This window comes from Fukomys damarensis, unplaced genomic scaffold (genome assembly GCF_012274545.1).
Source record: "Fukomys damarensis isolate Sample0158 unplaced genomic scaffold, DMR_v1.0_HiC HiC_scaffold_16, whole genome shotgun sequence".
In the NCBI taxonomy this organism is placed as follows: Eukaryota; Metazoa; Chordata; class Mammalia; order Rodentia; family Bathyergidae; genus Fukomys; species Fukomys damarensis.
In genome coordinates this window covers 76,070,933-76,089,154 of record NW_022900928.1, presented here as the reverse complement: position 1 = coordinate 76,089,154, position 18,222 = coordinate 76,070,933, and positions in this window count along the sequence as shown.

The window sequence follows — 18,222 nt, the reverse complement described above, 5'->3', positions numbered from 1 at the left end:
ATTTATATATATTATATAAAATAGATACATGTATACAGTATGAATATACCTTTATTATATAATGTTTTTATATGATTACATACAAATGTGTGCATACACACAGTTACACACACATATTTATAGGCACTCTGTAGGCTGTCCACAAGCGATGTATTTGCCATTAAGAAACACAAGCAAGGACAGTGGAAATTGTAAAAAATCAAGTAAAATTTCTCAGCCAAATATCTTTTTCAATAGTTACTTGCAAATCTTTTCCCAGGCTTTTGCTTTCTCTGTGTGACAGAGTGACCCTGCTGGGAAAATGGGCCATACAGACAACTGGAATGACTTTCACAGTGGGGACTCAGGATTTATGCCTGTCCTTAATAATGTATTCAAGAAGCTGAGGCTGAGTTCAAAGATAGGGAACATCAATCCTTGATAATGCATATTTTCTTAGGGTGGTGTGAGGAGTCAGGAATGTATGACTTGATGTCTAGGGCAAGAATATGAGCGATGTGGCTGCTGAAAGACGTGCCACTCCTTATACAATAAGCTCTCGTTTTCTCTGGAGCTGGCTATTTCACTCACACTGTAAGCTACAGCCCACTGTCCTGAGGGAATGGTGAGAATTGCAATATCGAGGACAACCTCACGGGTGGAGCTCTGGGATATGTCAGAGCCTCAAGCCACAGAACATCTTCATAGTGCAGTTGAGCTTTGAAGACAGAATCTAAGTAATACATGCACACTCCTGACGCCATAGCAGACACTCGCTCCATCTGGAAGAGAAGCCTTCTTGCCCTTTTCCTGCCACCATGACTGACCATGTTTTTTGCTTTCGAAGCTTCAGAAGACACTTTCAAGAATGTGTTCCTCCATGACTCAAAGCTTAGTTAGATGGCCATCCTATGAAGTCAATGGCACTGTACATTTGGCATACAATAGCACATTTCACACTGTGCTTTACTCATCAGCCTCTGAATTTATTTTTGTGGGGAGGTGTTTGGATTATGTGCCTAGCACAGTGCCTGGTATAACAGCACGCCGAGAATTATACTGTTCACTGTCCATGATTCAGTGCCTAACAAGTCTTGCAGAGCTCCAGTCAATGCTAAAATATTAGACCTCCTGGGAGCCTTTGCCTCCAGTTCCTGTGGAAACCGGGTGCTGCATTTCACTTAATGTGGAACATCTGAAAACAGGCCTAGGTGGGAGGAGCCCTGGAATGCAGGACAATGAATGGCTCATTACTGTCTGCGAAACTTTTCTCCATGTGCAAACATACACACCATTAGCATCTGGCCCTGAATGAGTGGGAGACTTGAACAGATGTTGTAAAGCCTCCATGGCTAGCTTTCTCTTCATTCACAAAACACAGTTTTTGCTCTTCTCCTATTGGCTTTAAGAATAAGGAAGTGATCTTTTGAAACATCCCTTAATATGAACCAAATCCTTTCCCTCATTGCAGCTTCTAGAGAGAAAGAGATGAGAAACAACAAATGGCAGATGGGTGTCAGTGACAACACTTCATATGTATAGAATGTGTGTGTGTACATGCGCGCGTGTGTGTACACACATGTATGGGCACTAAGCCACTATGTGTGTGTGTGTGTGTATACTCACACCAGTACATTTCATGTTGCCTTAGTGACTTAAGATTGCTGTAGCAAAGTAACATGAACTAAGTGTCTTAAACTACAGAAATATTTTGTTTCACTGTTGTGCAACCTGAAGGTCTGAGGTCAAAGTCTCAGCAGGGTTGGTTCCTTCCCAGACTGTGTTCTATGTCTCCCCCCAACTTCTGGTAACGTCTTTCTTTGGCATACAAAGGGCTATCTTCTCTTTGTGTCTTCACATCATTTCAAGTGTACACATTATGTCTCTGTATCCAATGTTTCCTTTTTCATACACCATTCCTGTTGTATCAGTGCTCAGACTAATGACTTTATCTTAAATTGATCCTCTGCAAAGACCTTGTTCCCAAATAAGGTCACATTTGAAGTTGTGGGGTTAGGACTTCAACAGCTTTTAGAAGGACACAGTGCAACCTAGCATACATGTTAAATTACTTCAGTCCACTTTAAGGCAAAAAAAAAAAAAAAGCTGAAATAAAGTGATGATGAAAGAGAGTGAAATAGAGTGAAGTCCAACCTCATGATGTTACACTGAAGAGAAATCAGACCTACTTGATTCCCATCTCCTACCTTCTACATTTTTTCATGCTGTAAGGAAAGAGCAAGAGGAAACATTTCCCTGAAATGGAGTTTGTTTCTTTGGGAAAATGGTGAGGCCTAGTCAAAGTCACATAAAAATAGTAAAAGTTATCACCCATCATTACATGTTCCTCCTTTATTGCTTATTTCTATCTTAAGGTTTGCTTCAAATTAAGATGAAAAAGAAACCCTAGCCAAAAGTTTATCACACTACAGGTATTTGTAGAGCATATGCCATGGATTTGGAGATATTCTAGGAAATAAAACTACTGCAGTGAACAATCTCCCATACCACACACATATATATGATGCTTGAAAGCCATATCATAGAACAATACTAGGTTATTTTTGTTCACGGAATGCTGTTTAATCTGGTTGACCAGATGACTTTGAAAATCAACAAATAATAAGTCACAAGAAAAGGAAAAAAAAAGTTTAGTTCTTTTTAACATGAAGTGTGAATAATATATGCACTACAAAACCCTGCTTAAAACAGGGCAATTGACTTGTATGTCACTCAAATAATAAGAAGGAGATAATCTTTACATAATAATTACAAATAACTTTTAAAATATAGGTATAATTGCCTTTGTTACATCATCATGCAAACATACAGTGGCTCTGGCTTCAAATTCACCGAGTATGTCAAAGAATAAATATTTTCATTTTTTAAAAGTATGTATATCCAAGAATTAGGTGTTGTCAAGCAAGCTTAGGGTTTCAGTGAACCACATGGTGTAAAGATGGCTTGGACCTGACCCATATCCATGGTTGTGGTTTTCTCTGTGGGTTGCTGTTTTCATTTCACAATTGAGGTTGCTGATTGGATTTGGGTCACCTTAAACATTGAGCTGAGAATTCAGGGGCCACTTGTTTGCAATGCATATTGCCTATGATGGGTCTAAAAGCTGAAATTCTATAGCAGGGTACTGAGAATGTTGGAAACAATCCTGGGCCTCAGGCCAGGTATGTGGGAAGTAGCTAGATTGATCATAGAGTGCCCTAGAGCTCAAGGCATAATAGGAAGGTTGAAGTCTTGGTTTCATCATTTAGCTATTGTCTGACTGGATAACCCAATGATGGTGAAACTTTTAAAGCTTTCAATGGTGCAAACAGCCCAATCAGCACACTAAAATTGGTCTGCCACCAATGGACCTTTATGATGCGCCATATGAAGTAGAATTAATAAACAAGTGTATGATGAGGTTAGTCGTCAAAAAATATTAACAGTAGTTGCAATGCAACAGAACCCTAGAATTCATTCCTACTGTCCAGCTGTATTTTTGTACCAATAATCAACCTTTCTCTATCCCTTTCACCCTTTATTCTCCCCAGCCTTTGGTGATCACTATTCTACTCTGTACTTTGGACATAAGTTTCTTTGGTTTTCATATGTATTATTCACTTTCCTGTCAGTAGAACTAAACACCTGACACTAATAATTTAAGGGAGGAGAGGCTTATTTTATCTCACAGTTTCAGAGGGTTCAGGTCAGTTCATGGCTCCAAAGTAGAAACAGCATGGTAGAAAGAGACAGCGAAGGAAAGAAGCTCAACCCAAGTGAAGCCAGAAAGTAGAGTTCAAGCACCAGTAACCTACTTCCTCGAGCAGTCTTTACCTCCTAACAGCACATTTAGCTGTACACTGAGTAACATTTTAATGTTCTCATTCAAATGACAAATATATAAGTTGATAGCTATGTAAAGTACCCTGACTTGTTTATTATGCAAAGCATACATACATTGACACAGTACACTGTACCCATTAACAGGTATAGTTATGTGTCAAAAAAACTTTAAAAATAACAAAAAATCTGATAGTTGTGTTTAAAAATAATGACATAATCCATGTTCCTTTTCTTCCCATGAATTCCTTATACTGTACTTTTTGTTCAGTATATGTTTCTCCTCTGGACTGCAAGCCTGTGAAGTCAGAGATTACGTTTGTTGTGGGCTTCTCTGCCTCCAACACTGAGCCCAGTAGGTGGCAGAGTGATGTATCTGGGTCAGCATGTGTTGACTGACTAACTGAATGAATAAATGTGTTTGACTATACTTTGCTAAATATAAGGGATCATGAGTTGATCTTTTTCCTTTCTCAATTGTTCACTGGTTAATTTGTTGTCCAGAGTAGAGTCCTTCTCCTCCTCAGAGCCTGTTTATCAGAATGATGCACTTGAGGCACAGCACCATGAAAATATATTCACCTGACACCCCCCAAAGGGCCTCCTGCAACCTCCACCTCATGATAATTCTGTGACGTCTAGGAAACTCCCATTCTGCAGAGAACCAACGCCCCTCTGTCCCTTATTGTTGCTTGACGTGACCCCTTCTTCCCTTGCTCCTCTCCCCACCCTCTTTTGTTCTCTGCTTCCTGTGCCCATTGTGTCTCCTGGCCATGGTTTGAAGTGTGAGCTGTCTCTCTGTGCTCTGTGATTTATGGGCCCAGTGACACTAAGGTCAGAATGCAGATTGCATTACCAGTGGCCATGAAGCCTCTGTGTGGTACTGGAGACTCAGGCCAGGGGGGACAACTCACAGGAAATGGGACTGTGTTTGCAGCAAATGGTGCCCAGTGGCACTGGATGTCACCAAAAACTCAAACAGAACTGAATCTACAGAGACAGCAAGTATGGTTCTGAATTCCCCAGATACACCCCCGCCCAAGGCAGTGCTGGAAAGAAGCTTGTGTAGGACATGGCTGCAATTTGTGGGGTTCATTTTTGTTTAGGTTCCATTGTCCTAAACAATATGCATGAGGTAATAATCAAACCATGGCTATCCCCTTGGTTTCTTAATCAAAAAGCTGGTACTAACTGAGGGACTTCCATATGCTGGGGACTGGACTGAGCCATCTCCTGCAAGAAGATGTTCAGGACAAGTCAGAACGAGCTGTGTTCCTGTTCCCTTCCTCTCTGAGCAACTTCAAATTCTTGTACATTCTCATGGAGACAAACTGTGAATATCAAACTGAGATATTACATACAAATACTTAGAGTCTTCACAGTGTTGTAGATATATATATTTACATTCCTGGCTTTAATAACTTTTAGTTTTTTATTCTTCAATTTGTTGCATAATAGAATTATCTTGAGACATTTTAAAGAGTGCCAATGCTTAGGCTCCAGAGATCCTGGGGGCATTACTAAGTTTTAGAGGCTTCCTGTGTCATTCTAAAATGTATGCAGCCAGGATTAAGGATAACTGTTTGATAAGACAAAATAAACACATGGCCTGCTCAGAAAAAGTTTTATCAGTAAATATCTGAAGCAGCTTTCAAATAACTTTAGTGCTACTGGCAATATTCCCATCCAAGTCATTTGGTGACCTTTGTAAATTTCTTACAGGTTCATTAAGCACTTGTGTTCACAGGCTTCTTTTAAAGTCCTAATTTACCTACATTATAAAAGTTTCCCTTGCTCTAGGAAAAGTCCTGGCTTCTATCCTTTCCTTTCCTCTGTGGGCTAAACAAATGAACAAACAAACAAATCCAAAACAATTATCTCTAAAAGTACATTCAGATATTTTTCTCTTTAAGTGCAATTCTCATGAAAGTTAAAAGAGAGCAGGAAAAAGAAATGGAGAATATGAAATAAGTTTTATAATCTCTCTCTCTTTATTCTTCCTTCCCCCAAACCCAGGCCCACCTGATTCCTATGATGTCCACATTAAGGTCTTCCAAGCTTTGGGCATTTGAGGACATTGCTAACTCCATAGCTACCTCTTGAATTCACTTCCCCTTTGCTCCTGTAATTCCAGCCCGCAGCTCTATCCAGCTCTGACCTTGGCTATTGAAGACAGCATGAACATTAAACGCTTACATGCATGCTTTATGTTAATAATTCTTTTTAACCACCCTCCTGCAGCAATATCTTGCCTTCCAACCCAGGAAATCAAACCCCTTAACAAATATCACTAAACTAATCTTCCTGGTAACCTGGATTGGAGCTGAGACAATTAAATGCAAAGATGTAAGTAATTACCCAAGGCCACCCCAGGGAGAGTCAGGTGCCCCTCTCTCCCACTTCCCTGCATAAGGCTTAGTTCTCTATTTATGGAGCACAGTGTTGCTGTGATAGCCTAATTGATTTATAATGTTTTTCTCCACATTGTACCATGTGTGCAATTAGTTACTGAAAAGGAAACACAGCTCAGCTCAGTTACTGCATCTGCTGCTAGTCAGGGCTGTACAATTTCATGCCCTATTTTCCAGATGGCCTGATTAACATTCAGGGGAACCTAGTGACTTGGACAGAGATGCAAAAGAAGCAGAGAAATGCAGGTATAATTAGGCTTGAGAAAATCATCCAAGATGGGAAGCAAACACAGCAACATCCAAAATGCAGGCCAAATACCCAGCACACACAGAGAGGAAAGTATGTGGATGGTTCTTTCTTCATTCATACACTAGTTCATTCATATCACAAACATTCATTGATGCCACATAGCAAATATCCATTGATTAGTAGATGCTAATTTCCTGCTGACTTTAAAGTGGGAAGCAAACTGATATGTTTTACCCCTTTATGGGACCCATCATAAACAGGGGAGGTACATATTAAATAGGCAGTATCATAAGTGAATACGTGAATGTAGAAATGATATGCATTGGTAAAAACTATGCCCTAAATTAGAGGGTTCTCTGAGGAAGAACTGATGGACCAAGATCTGAAGAATGAGGAAATATTGGCCCCAGGGAGGAGCAAAAGCTCTTCAGATAAAATGAACAGCAGAGTACAGAAAAGTTTTGGTAAATTCCAAAAACTTCAAGGAAGCTGGTTTGACTACAGTTCAGGAAAAGGGGGAAGGTGTACAAGGTAAGTTTGGAAGTCTCAAGTGGGAAGGAGGTGAATGAAAGCTTCGTGGTTCCTACTAAAAATTCTATACATTGAAATAGCCAAGGAAAGAAGTAAAGGAAGACTCAAAAAAGTGGAAATTGAATGATTTATGACTTTAAGCATTTCTTTCAGCTGCTCCTTGGAGAATGTGGACAAGTTTGAGGAGTAATGAGAGGAAGCAAAGATTACACCCAAAGGCTTGGGTGTGGAAGATGATGGTAGAAAGGAAACTGAGGGTTTAGAAATATATCTAGAAGGCAAAACCCAGGAGAATTTGGTGGTAAGCTGAAATTACAGAGGAGGATGAAAATGGTAGAAATAGTCTATTGTGTTTCTTAAGCAACAGAGTTTTTAAAAATACTCCATGTGACCAACAAAACGGTTCCTCTGTAAGTTATTAAGGACCTCTACACTCTGAGACCCAGTAGATATTCAGTCCTCAAGGTAGCTGAAAACTCAACTGCATTCATTAAAGCTCACTGACTGTAAAGATGGCATATACTGAGGTGGGAAAGACAGGGTGGGGAATATTAATTCTGGATCCTGTCTTCGTGATGGCATGTAAAAGCAAAGGGTGGAGCAATCCATTTTAAGAGAAAATATAGACTAACAAAAGAAGGAGTTCAAGACACAGGTACAAAGAATTTCAGTGTGAGGAGATAAATCAGAGAAAGAGCTGTCAAGCAGAGAAAGTGTATACCGACAGCTGGAAAAGCTAAGACCACGTCAGTGAGCTTTAGTGAATGCAGTTGAGTTTTCAGCTACCTTGAGGACTGACTATCTGCAGGGTCTCAGAGTATGGAGGTCATTAATACCTTACAGAGAACCGTTTTGTTGGTCATATGGGATATTTTTAAAAACTCAGACTCCTACCTGAAAAATTATATGATGAGCTCCAAGATGTGAGAGCTTTTTGTGTGTGCTGAAGGCTACAATTTGGTGATTGGGTGGGTGGATCATGCATACACTGGATCTCCGTTTCCTGTGAACTCTGCATGGTTGGTATTTAATAAAATAGAGATATAAAAACTAAACAGCTGGAATTGGGAGCTGTAGACTTGCTGGGAGAAGAAGGCGTGCAAGGGATGGTAAGGAAGAAGAAATTCTCATCCACATCTGCTAAGACTTCAACATACACCAGGGATCTTATTCATCCTCCATCTAGACCAGCCTTTCTCAAGTCTGGTAGATCATAAGAATGACCTATGGAGTTTGCAAAGCAGGCACCCCTGCCAAGTTATATACTCAAATACATTAATTTATTAAACATGGTCTGGGGCTGGGAATCAGCTCTCTGCAGTTTATAGGTGATTTTGATCATCATTCAGTCATAAGAAGCTTTATATAACTCTTGGTTTTCCTTTCTACCCCCAAAGACCCTGAATGTTACAACAAATAGCTATGAAATTTTGTTCTTTCTCTCCTTGTTTCATAAAATATGAGAAACGGAGAAAACATAATTTTGATCCATTCATAGTTTCAAGAATTCTGAGTGACTTTTTGTATCAGAGGAAACCAGTCGTGAGACATAAGTATAGCATATTTATATACAAAGGACATTTGATTTGCAAAGCTCCTCATACTACCCTGGGATGAACATAGGGACACTATTATCAGTTCTATTTCACAGATGAAGAAACTGGGTAGGAGAGATTAATGCACAGCTATTAGTAATGAAGTGGGGACTTTCACCCAGAAGTTTTATCTCTGTGTTCTCCATGCTCATGTTAGTGTGGGAACTTGTATAATTTAGTATTTGTCAACATTTAAATTTTTCTAAATTAATATTTCTAATTGTAAAGAATCATTCACTTTTTAGAGTAATTTAAAATTATATATATATATGTGCAATATTTTAAAGAACACCCTTTCAGAACAATGTAAGTTTCAAATCCCACCCTCCAAAAAAGGGAGACAAAAATGAATGAAGCTTAAAGGGTGAAATTGGCCACAGGGAGCTTGGGTAAAGCCTCAGAGCTTCTAGAAAGCAGAAAACACATTCCCGATATACGCAAGGATTTTACACACGAGAATGCCTTAATCTGTGTTTGTATCATGGAATACCTGAGCTTGGATGTTGAAAAGAACAGAAATGTATTTTCCCACAGGCTAGGAATGTCAAAATCAAAGTGCAAGCATGTTTTGAGGGCCCTCTGGCTGCCTCTGCACATGGTGGAAGGTGGAAGAGCAAGCTCCCCACACACAGCAGGAAGTGGGCCCCTTTTATTGGGTCATTAGTCCTGTGCATGAGGGGAGGAGCCCACTGCCAGCATCATCTCTCAGAGGTGCCACCTCTTTAGACCACAATCTTGACAATACCTGAATTAGGAAGGGATCCATTCAGACCACTGGAGGGGGTATTGTGAAGTTAGAGTTCAGCCTGAGCGGGGCACCTGATGACTCTAGTATCTTAGAAGTCTCTCCAGGTTAGCTTTCGTGGGATTGCTGCTGCTGCTGCTGCTACTGCTGCTGCATACCAGTTTTTCTTATTTAGTTTTAGTTATCTCAAGTGTTCACATTTCATGGTTGAAGAAAGAAAGGATTTCTCAGTATTACCAGGTAAGTTTTCCAGATAAAATCCAGGGTGCCAGTAAAAATTGAATTTTAGATGAACAGTGGATAATACATAAAGATATTCCATGTAATTTATCTGAAATTTGTAACTTGCAATTTATCTGAAATTCAAATTTATCCAGATACCCTTTAAATGTATTTGCTAAGTGCAACAAATTTATCTTCAGAAAAATGTTAGAGATCTGAAGGAAGAAAAATCAATCTTATTTTTGGCAGCCTCCCATGAGTCTTTATCTGGACACTCTCCACTGCACCAACCACTAAATTCTGTCTAAAGTATAGCTTCATAGAGCCTTCTTAGTTCACACAGAGAATAGCGAGTTAACGACAACTCAGTGTTGGTGGGGGATGAACTTGACCCATTTGAAATTAGTAGCAGTACTCTGGTCTGGGAAACAAATGTTAGAGAACGCTGTAAAGACATTGCTTGTGAGAACGATCATTATTACTGTGATTGAAAAAAAAGTGCTTCTTAAAAAAATTCAGCAGTAGAAACCTGAATTTGGACAAATCCTGGGGTGATTTAGTTTCATCATTTACTAAAAGTTTTTGCCTTATAAAAGGGGTTCTAAAGACATTTTGAACATAGTTGAGTTTTCTCTACTAGAAAGTAATCTTTATTTTCAAAACACACATATACAAACAATAATGAACTCATATATACTCTAATACACTTAGATTTGCTGTTGTATAGATGAAGGTCACCAGATTTGCAAATAAAATATAAAAGTTTCAGATAAATTTGAACTGGAGATCAACAACAAGTGTCAGTACTAAAAAATAAATTGTTTTGGAGCTACAATTCTAATTTAAATTTGCATTCTGTAGTTTACCTGGGAACCCTCTGTGATATATACAATTGGATATCCCTAATTTTGAAGACAAAAATGTGGAGAAAAGGAAGGAAACAAAGAGAATGACAAGAATTAAATAAGTATATATTACAGTTTGGATCTGGGCAGTCCTCCCAAAGTGTGGTCCCCAGTTGATGCAACTGTTGAAAGCTGGTGGAAACATGGGAAATAGGGTCTGGATAGAGGTAGTCACTCCACAGCATGCTATTGAAGAGTACGTTTTGTCCCTAGCCCCTTTCTCTTTCCTGGCTGCCATGCAGTGAGTAGCTTTCCTCCACCACATCCCTTTGCCATGGGGTTTCTGCCTTGCCACAGGCCTAAAGCAGTGGAGCCAGCCAAGAATTGACTGAAACCATGAGCCAAAGTAAACCTTTACTCCTTTAAATTGTTATTTTCAAATATTTTGTTACAGCAAGAGAAAGCTGATTAACACAGTCTACAATGCATGGAATTTAATTACTAGTCAGTGGCATTTGGCAATGGAAGGATTTGAAGTTTCCCTGTGAGGTTAGCAGAAATAGCTGCACCTGGGTTTGTGACAAACCATCACCTAGAATAATATAGGTGTTTGCAAAGGTAACTGAGGGTTGCCTGCTCACGCACAGTCATCTACTAGCTGCCCACTGGGCTTGCATAGCCATGTTCATCTTTCACAGGATCTCTGTGTGAGGGGAAAGAAGTTCAGAACGGGATGTCCTCCAGAGTTGCAAGCTCAGCATCTCCTCAGATCAGTCGTGGGAGCGAACACACTCAAATGAACTTGGGTGAAGGCGTTATGGTTGGCAGTTCCTTATGTTTCTAGATTGTTTTCCACCTGAGTCTTTCAGATCCACTTTGAGATTTTGCCTTTCCTTGAAACTGAGATAATCGGGGTTTTCTAATAATGAAACTTGTTTAGAGATGAAATGACCTGCTTTAGAAGGGTGTCTGTGTTTGGGAGACTAGGTGAACATTTGGTGGGCATATGAGAAAGAGATTCAGTATTAGTTGTATATTTGAACTGAAGATGTGATTATTTTTTCAGGTCCGAAACATGTGTAATACATCAGATTCTGGAATCACATAAATTTAGATTCAAATTTGTGGCCTTGCCTTTTATTAAAGCAAATCATGAAAAATTTCAAGACCTTTTTTTCTTTATTTCTAAAATGGGGAGAGCCCTATGAAGTAGTTGTAAGAGTTTTAAAAAGTAATGAACACCAAGCACATAACACTGTTGTAAACACAGAAAATCAGAGTGAAACAAATATTAGCTATTATTCAGGTCTTTCAAATTCTGAGATTATGTATTTCTATGAACTTCAGCTACAATAGCCCAACTATGAGAATTACAGAGACCAATCCCACTTCGACTTGTAGAAGAGGCCAATTTAATTCAATAGTCCAAGATCTCACTATAGTGATAATCAAGATGGCATCACAGATCTTTTATTTCATTTAATCTGATTTCAGGAATGTGAACTTGGGGGTCTACTTTTCTTATCTCTCTCTAGTACCTGGAACAGCATTAAGTACATATTTGACGCTCAGGAAATAATGCTTGCTGAAGAATGTACCATATTTTTCCATAAATGAAAACAGGGATTTTTATGTTTATGCCATGAAACTCCTGGATAGAAATAAACAAAGAAAGAAATTTAGTCACGTGGACACAATGAGGCTTTTCTCCTTTAAAGTTTCTCTGCAGACCTCCTAAAATGTAGTTGAGAGCTTAGTTGTGGTCAAAGGATGTCACTTAGATTTTAAAGACCTCCTCTCAAACACTGCAGGTGAAAGCTGCTTAGATAGACTGTTTTTCAGGGTTATGTCCATATCAGCACAGATTAATGCTTGAAACTGTCTTGCTGAATTGCTTTCTGAATTTTGCAGATGCCACTTATCTTTGAGAAGTCATCTTGATTTTCTCTATTCTAAAATAACTCTACACACAGGTCAGCAGATCCAAAAAAACAAATGAATTTGACACAAAGGCTTTGTAAGAATTATTTTGTTTCCTGCCCACACCAGGAATGTGTTGTCTATGCATAATAAACCAGAGAGATTAGTTTATGAGAATTTTAGGTCCACTCTGAGTACATACAGATAAATTCTAAAAATAAAGTTGACTTCTGCCCCCCCCCACCATAAATACTAAACATAATTCTTTCAGAGACTTCAGAGAAAAACCACAGATCTGTCCCAATCCTTGGTGTCACAGCGCCACCTTTTGGGTATGTTCGTTCTTGCTTCATAAAGGTGAATTCCAGACGGCTGGCTCCTGGGGTGATTTTTTACAATCCCATTTCCTTGGTTATGGTTTGACATAATTTCCCTGGAGAGTTCAGGCTTAGTGTATGGTAATATACCTTGGATCTGCAAAACGTTAAAAGGGAGGATATTGTCAGATATATGATCTAGCCATGAACACAGGCCAGATGCGTTCCTAAGTAACAGAGAAGGCCCTCTCATCCGGTTCCTCTCCTCATTGGTTTGCTTTCACTGCTATCTATCAGCACCTTCCTTACTTATGCAAAGTGGCTCAGTCAATCTATTTCTGTGGATTTCCAGTTAGGTTGCTGGGGGCTCGTTTATGGCCATATATAACAGGTGACAACATAATTTCAGAGAAAAAAAAAAAACAAGAAATGCAATAGAAAATCTCTAAGTCCTTTTCCAGACTACTTCATTGGGATATTCACTGACCGCATAGAATGCAATGACTTATTTATGGGTGGGGTATGCTTTGATTATTTGATTGATAGATAATTTGCGATATGTAATTACATTAAATAAAACTAGACTTAAGTTAAATAGAAAATAAAAGCTACCTAGGCCAATATGTTAGTGAGAACTTCAACATGGCCAGAGTTGAGGAGATTATGGTTTATGTTGAAGCATCTGATTGGGAAGCCTGAAGGAAAAACGGGCTGAATTATCTCCAGTCAGGGTTAATGTATGTCTGCGCGTTAGAATTCCAACTCAGCCACTGTGGCTGCATTTCTACACATGCTCTGCAGGGCATCTACTCAGGAGGAACATGGCCCGTGTTTTCCATCATGTACCCCACAGAGGCTCTTGCAGTTTTCCTCTTTTAGTTTTTAAACCCACACTTTGACTTGATAGAGACTTAATCTAGATTGGCAAGATTATTACAGAATTGAATTTATTCCACTCTGACTTCTAAATTGGAAATAAAGGAGAGATGTTGGAAACTGAAATAATAATCAACTTTTGGTTGGCATGTAAATGACACTAAAGAGAGGACAAGTAGGTCAGAATGCTTGAGGTCCTCTACGTAAAAATGTTCTATGCTTTCATCATCCTATAGCTAAACTTTTATTCACTTCAAAAAGCCATTTTAATAATGACTGCTCTCCACCCTAAATCTCTTTACTTCTGCCTTATAACAGTGAGGTTGCAGTGAAGTTGAACATTTCTGACCATATCTTATCCTCCTGGGTGCTTTGTCCTTCATAAGCTCTCAATAAGTGATTTTAAGTAAAACTGTTAAATTACCCGGGCAGGATCACCACAGTACTTTTCAAAATGTGACAGCATAGTCTAATAACACTCAAATATCTATGAATATGTGTAGCGATCATGCCCTTAGTACAAAGTCTTTTCTTCTGCTCAACTCTTATACTGAAGCCCCAAACCGCTATCTCCTACTTTAAAGGCCTAGAGCATTCCTTCTGTCCTCCCGGACATACTCCAACTTCCTTAGAGAGATCTACTACCACTGCATCTGTTCCCAGTCAACCTCCACAGTCTCACTTCTCACTCTTCTTCCTTAACCATGCACACTTTGGTTTACGTGGTCTGAATTTCTTAGGTTTCTTACATTTCTAAAATTTTTCTCTGTCACTTTTCTGCTTGAGCAACTTTTCTTCATTATTCAAGACTCCCCATACATTCTTAACCTCTGCAAAATGCCAAGATAGAGTAAGTCTCAACTTTAATGGACATTTATATAATTTTATTATTTTACTACAGCACTTGTAGCTTCTACTAAAATTTTTGTACATATTTAACTTCAATGACTTGAACATAGAAAACATACTGATTTATTTTTGTTTTCTAAAAGCAGAATAAGAAACTTTTTAATACATAATAAATATAATACATAATAAATGTATATATTATGAGTGGATAAATGAATGACACTGGGGGATAATGACAATGACATTGGACTGGGAACAGGTACATCTGGGTTTTATACTTGCCTGTTGTTTCCATTGTGAGATCTGAGGAAATTTAATACTACTGGTCCTAGATTTCAGCATGCATAATGAGTATTTCCAGTTAGTGATATGTAAGGTCCCTTCTGGTATAGGAAGTGTGAAGTTTTGACCCTTTTTATATGCTTTGAAGTTATCCACTGAGTTTGTGTGTTAGAACCTTAATCCTTCAATGCAGCCTTGTGAATAGGATGTGCAAGAGTCATGGGGCAGAGTCCTCATGGATGGATCATTGCTTTCTCACAGAAGTGGGTTAGCTAGAGATGTAGTTTTGTTCCTTTTGTCCTCTTTGCATGTGCCTACTTCTCCTTCAGTTTCTGAAAGTTGACAAAGAGCAAGGCCCTCACCAAACAACAGAAGATGCCAACACCATGGTCTTAAACATACTCAGCTTTCAAAATCATAAGCTAGAATAAACTTCTTTTTCCTTCAGCTACTCTGGCTCAGGTACTGCGTCAAAGCAACAGGGAGCAGACTAACATAGCTCCTGAGTACATTTCATCAGATCAGGCTTTCTGGAATCTTCCAAATCCAATAAGCTCCAACTTGTTAGACACAAAAGACCCAGATTTTGTAGATTTTTGTACTTTGAGAAAAAATACCAAGTTAGTAATGGATAGACTACAGTTTCTTGAAAGGAATCTGTTCTAATCTCCAACCTCTGAGAAGTGTGGAGAGTACAAAATATTAGATGCATTTCGTATTCTTTTTTACTTGAGATTAATAGAACAGAAATTACAGAATTAAAGGATACATTAGGATGGCATATTAATAAGTGACTGTATTATTTCATAAACTAACTGCATTCAGTGTCAGATTTCATTCCATTAAAAATAAATTCCCACATACTTTTCAAAGGATTGAATACAGAATATTTTCTTAGATGCTCTAACCAGTATTACATAGGATAGTAAGCTAAGCCAAGTTTCTAGTCATCTCATATTATATACTTGTTTCCATCTAGTTTGCTTCAATTTTTATTTATTTATTTATTCATGGATTTTTGAGAAAGGGTCTCACTGTGTAGTTGAGACTGACCTAGAACTAGCTACGTAGCTCAGGCTTGTCTCGAACTCACAGCAATCCTCCTGCCTCAGCCTCCTGAGTGCTGGGATTATAGGCATGCACCACTACACCTGGCCCTCTTTGCTTCAATTTTAAAAGGACCAGATATCCAGGAAATGAAAATTTGTGGTCCCATGCACATACCAACATTCTATTCAATATTGTTCATATCTAATTATCATGTCAAAATTACCCCAGATTAATCAGAACCCTTGGCTGTCTCAAATGTCCACAAATCAGTTCCCTAGCTATTTCCTGTTAAAATAAATAACATCATTAATGCATTTTTTTTTCAGGGCAAAAATGTAGAAGTCCTTCTAGGTACCCTTTCTCTCAATCCAGGCCACCTTCCAACCTACAGGTCAGCTTGTTGTTTGGATATGCTCAGGGGTCCCCTCAAAGGTCTACATGTCGGGGATCTGGACCCCAGTATGCTGAAGTAGGAGCTGATGTAAGTTTAAGAGAAGGGGACAAGAAGGATGTTCTTAGGTCATTTGAAGGTGCTTCTCTCTTGTGTGGCCCGTTGGTAGTTCTCTCCAGAGCATCATTATAAAGCCCAAGTCCAGGCTCCACACACACTCTATGGCATCCTGTTGGAGAGGTGACTGTTTGCTCTCACATATGCCCCCTCCATGGCCATCTGCCCGGGTGTCATGTGGCTGAGAGGGTCTTCCAGAGCTGAGCTCCCTGAGGTTCAACTTCCAAAACTGTAGCTAAATATCTCTTTTCTGAGGGAGGTTAGCAATCTCAGGTCCTTTGTTTTAGCAACAAATGGATAACTAACACACAGCTACATTAGTAAAATATAGTATTAAACCAATCTACTATCTTCACTACAATCTCTCCTTCCCACACAACCATTATTCCTTATCTCATTGATTACAGTAACTTCTGGAGGAGTTTTTCTGGCTCAATGTTTGCTCCCTCAGAGTCTGTTCTACACATACCAGCTGGAGTGATAATCTTAAATGATAAATCAGATCATGATACTCCTCTACTTAACTCTGTAGTGTCTTCCAAACACATTTTGAGTAAGATTCAAAGTTCCTTGTATGGGCTATCCATTTCCACAGTGTCTAGCCTTGCCAGTGCACTCCACCTAATGTTTTTCTCTCTCTCCTCAAGTTCACATTTTGCTTCATCCATGCTCTTTTAAAATTGTCTTTTTAAATGTATCCAAAACATTCTCATTTCTTGACATATGTATCTATGGTTCCTTCTACACTAGGTGCTGCTCTTCTTTCTTGCTGAGTTTCCAATCATTTACGTCTCAGTTTCCCCCTCTTGTTCATGAGGAACTGGTCTCATGTCCCCTGCTAACAACCTGCCCCATTAGAGTCATTTTCTGTTAAAATTAGTCCAGTTCTTTCTCTCCTTAGCACTTACTAGTACTTTATTTATTGACTTAGTAATTAATCATCTGACTATGTCTAATGCAACCTCTTTGAATAAGGAGATTCTGCCTTTCTTATTAATTGTTGTGTTCCACATTTGTGGAACATGTTTAACATATCATGCATAATACCTCAGTAAGTGTTAATTAACTGAACAAACATTTTTATGTTATTGTACATGAGCATTAGAAAAACAGGAAAAGACAACTAAATAATAAGGATCTGAATGTATATTTTTCCAAATAACATAAGCAACATAAGGCCCTTTCGTTTAGAGAAAAGAAATGTAATACATGGAGAGAAACATGCAATATACATGGAGGGAAATACACACACACACACACACATATAATCTTCCACATTATTTTCTTTTTCTCCTTTACAAGTTTATCAAGATGTTTTAAGAATGAGAACATCCTACACTTTTGATAGATCAATAAAGTGACAGATCTAAAAGAGATAGGTTGATCAATTAATCTATGTTACCCTGAATCATCCACTAGGATATTCCAAAGGACTAGAAAGCACTTTAAAATTGAGTAACTTGAAGAAGATGTAATGAAGAAACTATTTTCAAGGTAGGAGAAGGGTTTAGGCAAAGTAAGAGGAAGAAGTCCGGTGTTAGTAACAGAGGGGATGGTTCCCACCCCCGTTCCTACAGAGTGCTGAGACACTTGCCTGAGTTCAGAAAGTTGTGCACAAAAAGAGACTCCTGAGACTTTAGACAGAAGGATGGTTGGGGTTCACGAAGACCTTCAGGTAAAAGGATTGCAGAAACAATGCCCCCATTTCCTTTCCTTGCTACTGGGTCTGTCACAGGCTAACTCCTATGGCAGAGCTCTACAGAAGCCTGCCCCAGGGGTGCTGCACGCCTGGCTCAGCCCACCAGCATGCACAATGGGTGAGAACAGAGAGAAGCCCAGGCTTAGAAGCTCACACAAGACCCCTAGATCAGGAACATGCAGAGTAAAGCGTACCAGAGCCAGAATAGGCCAGAGAGGCATCAGCAGGGTCACATTCTAGCAGTAAAGCAGGAGTTGGTGACCATCTAAAGGTTTTCTTTCAAGGTGCAGACCTATTGTCTTC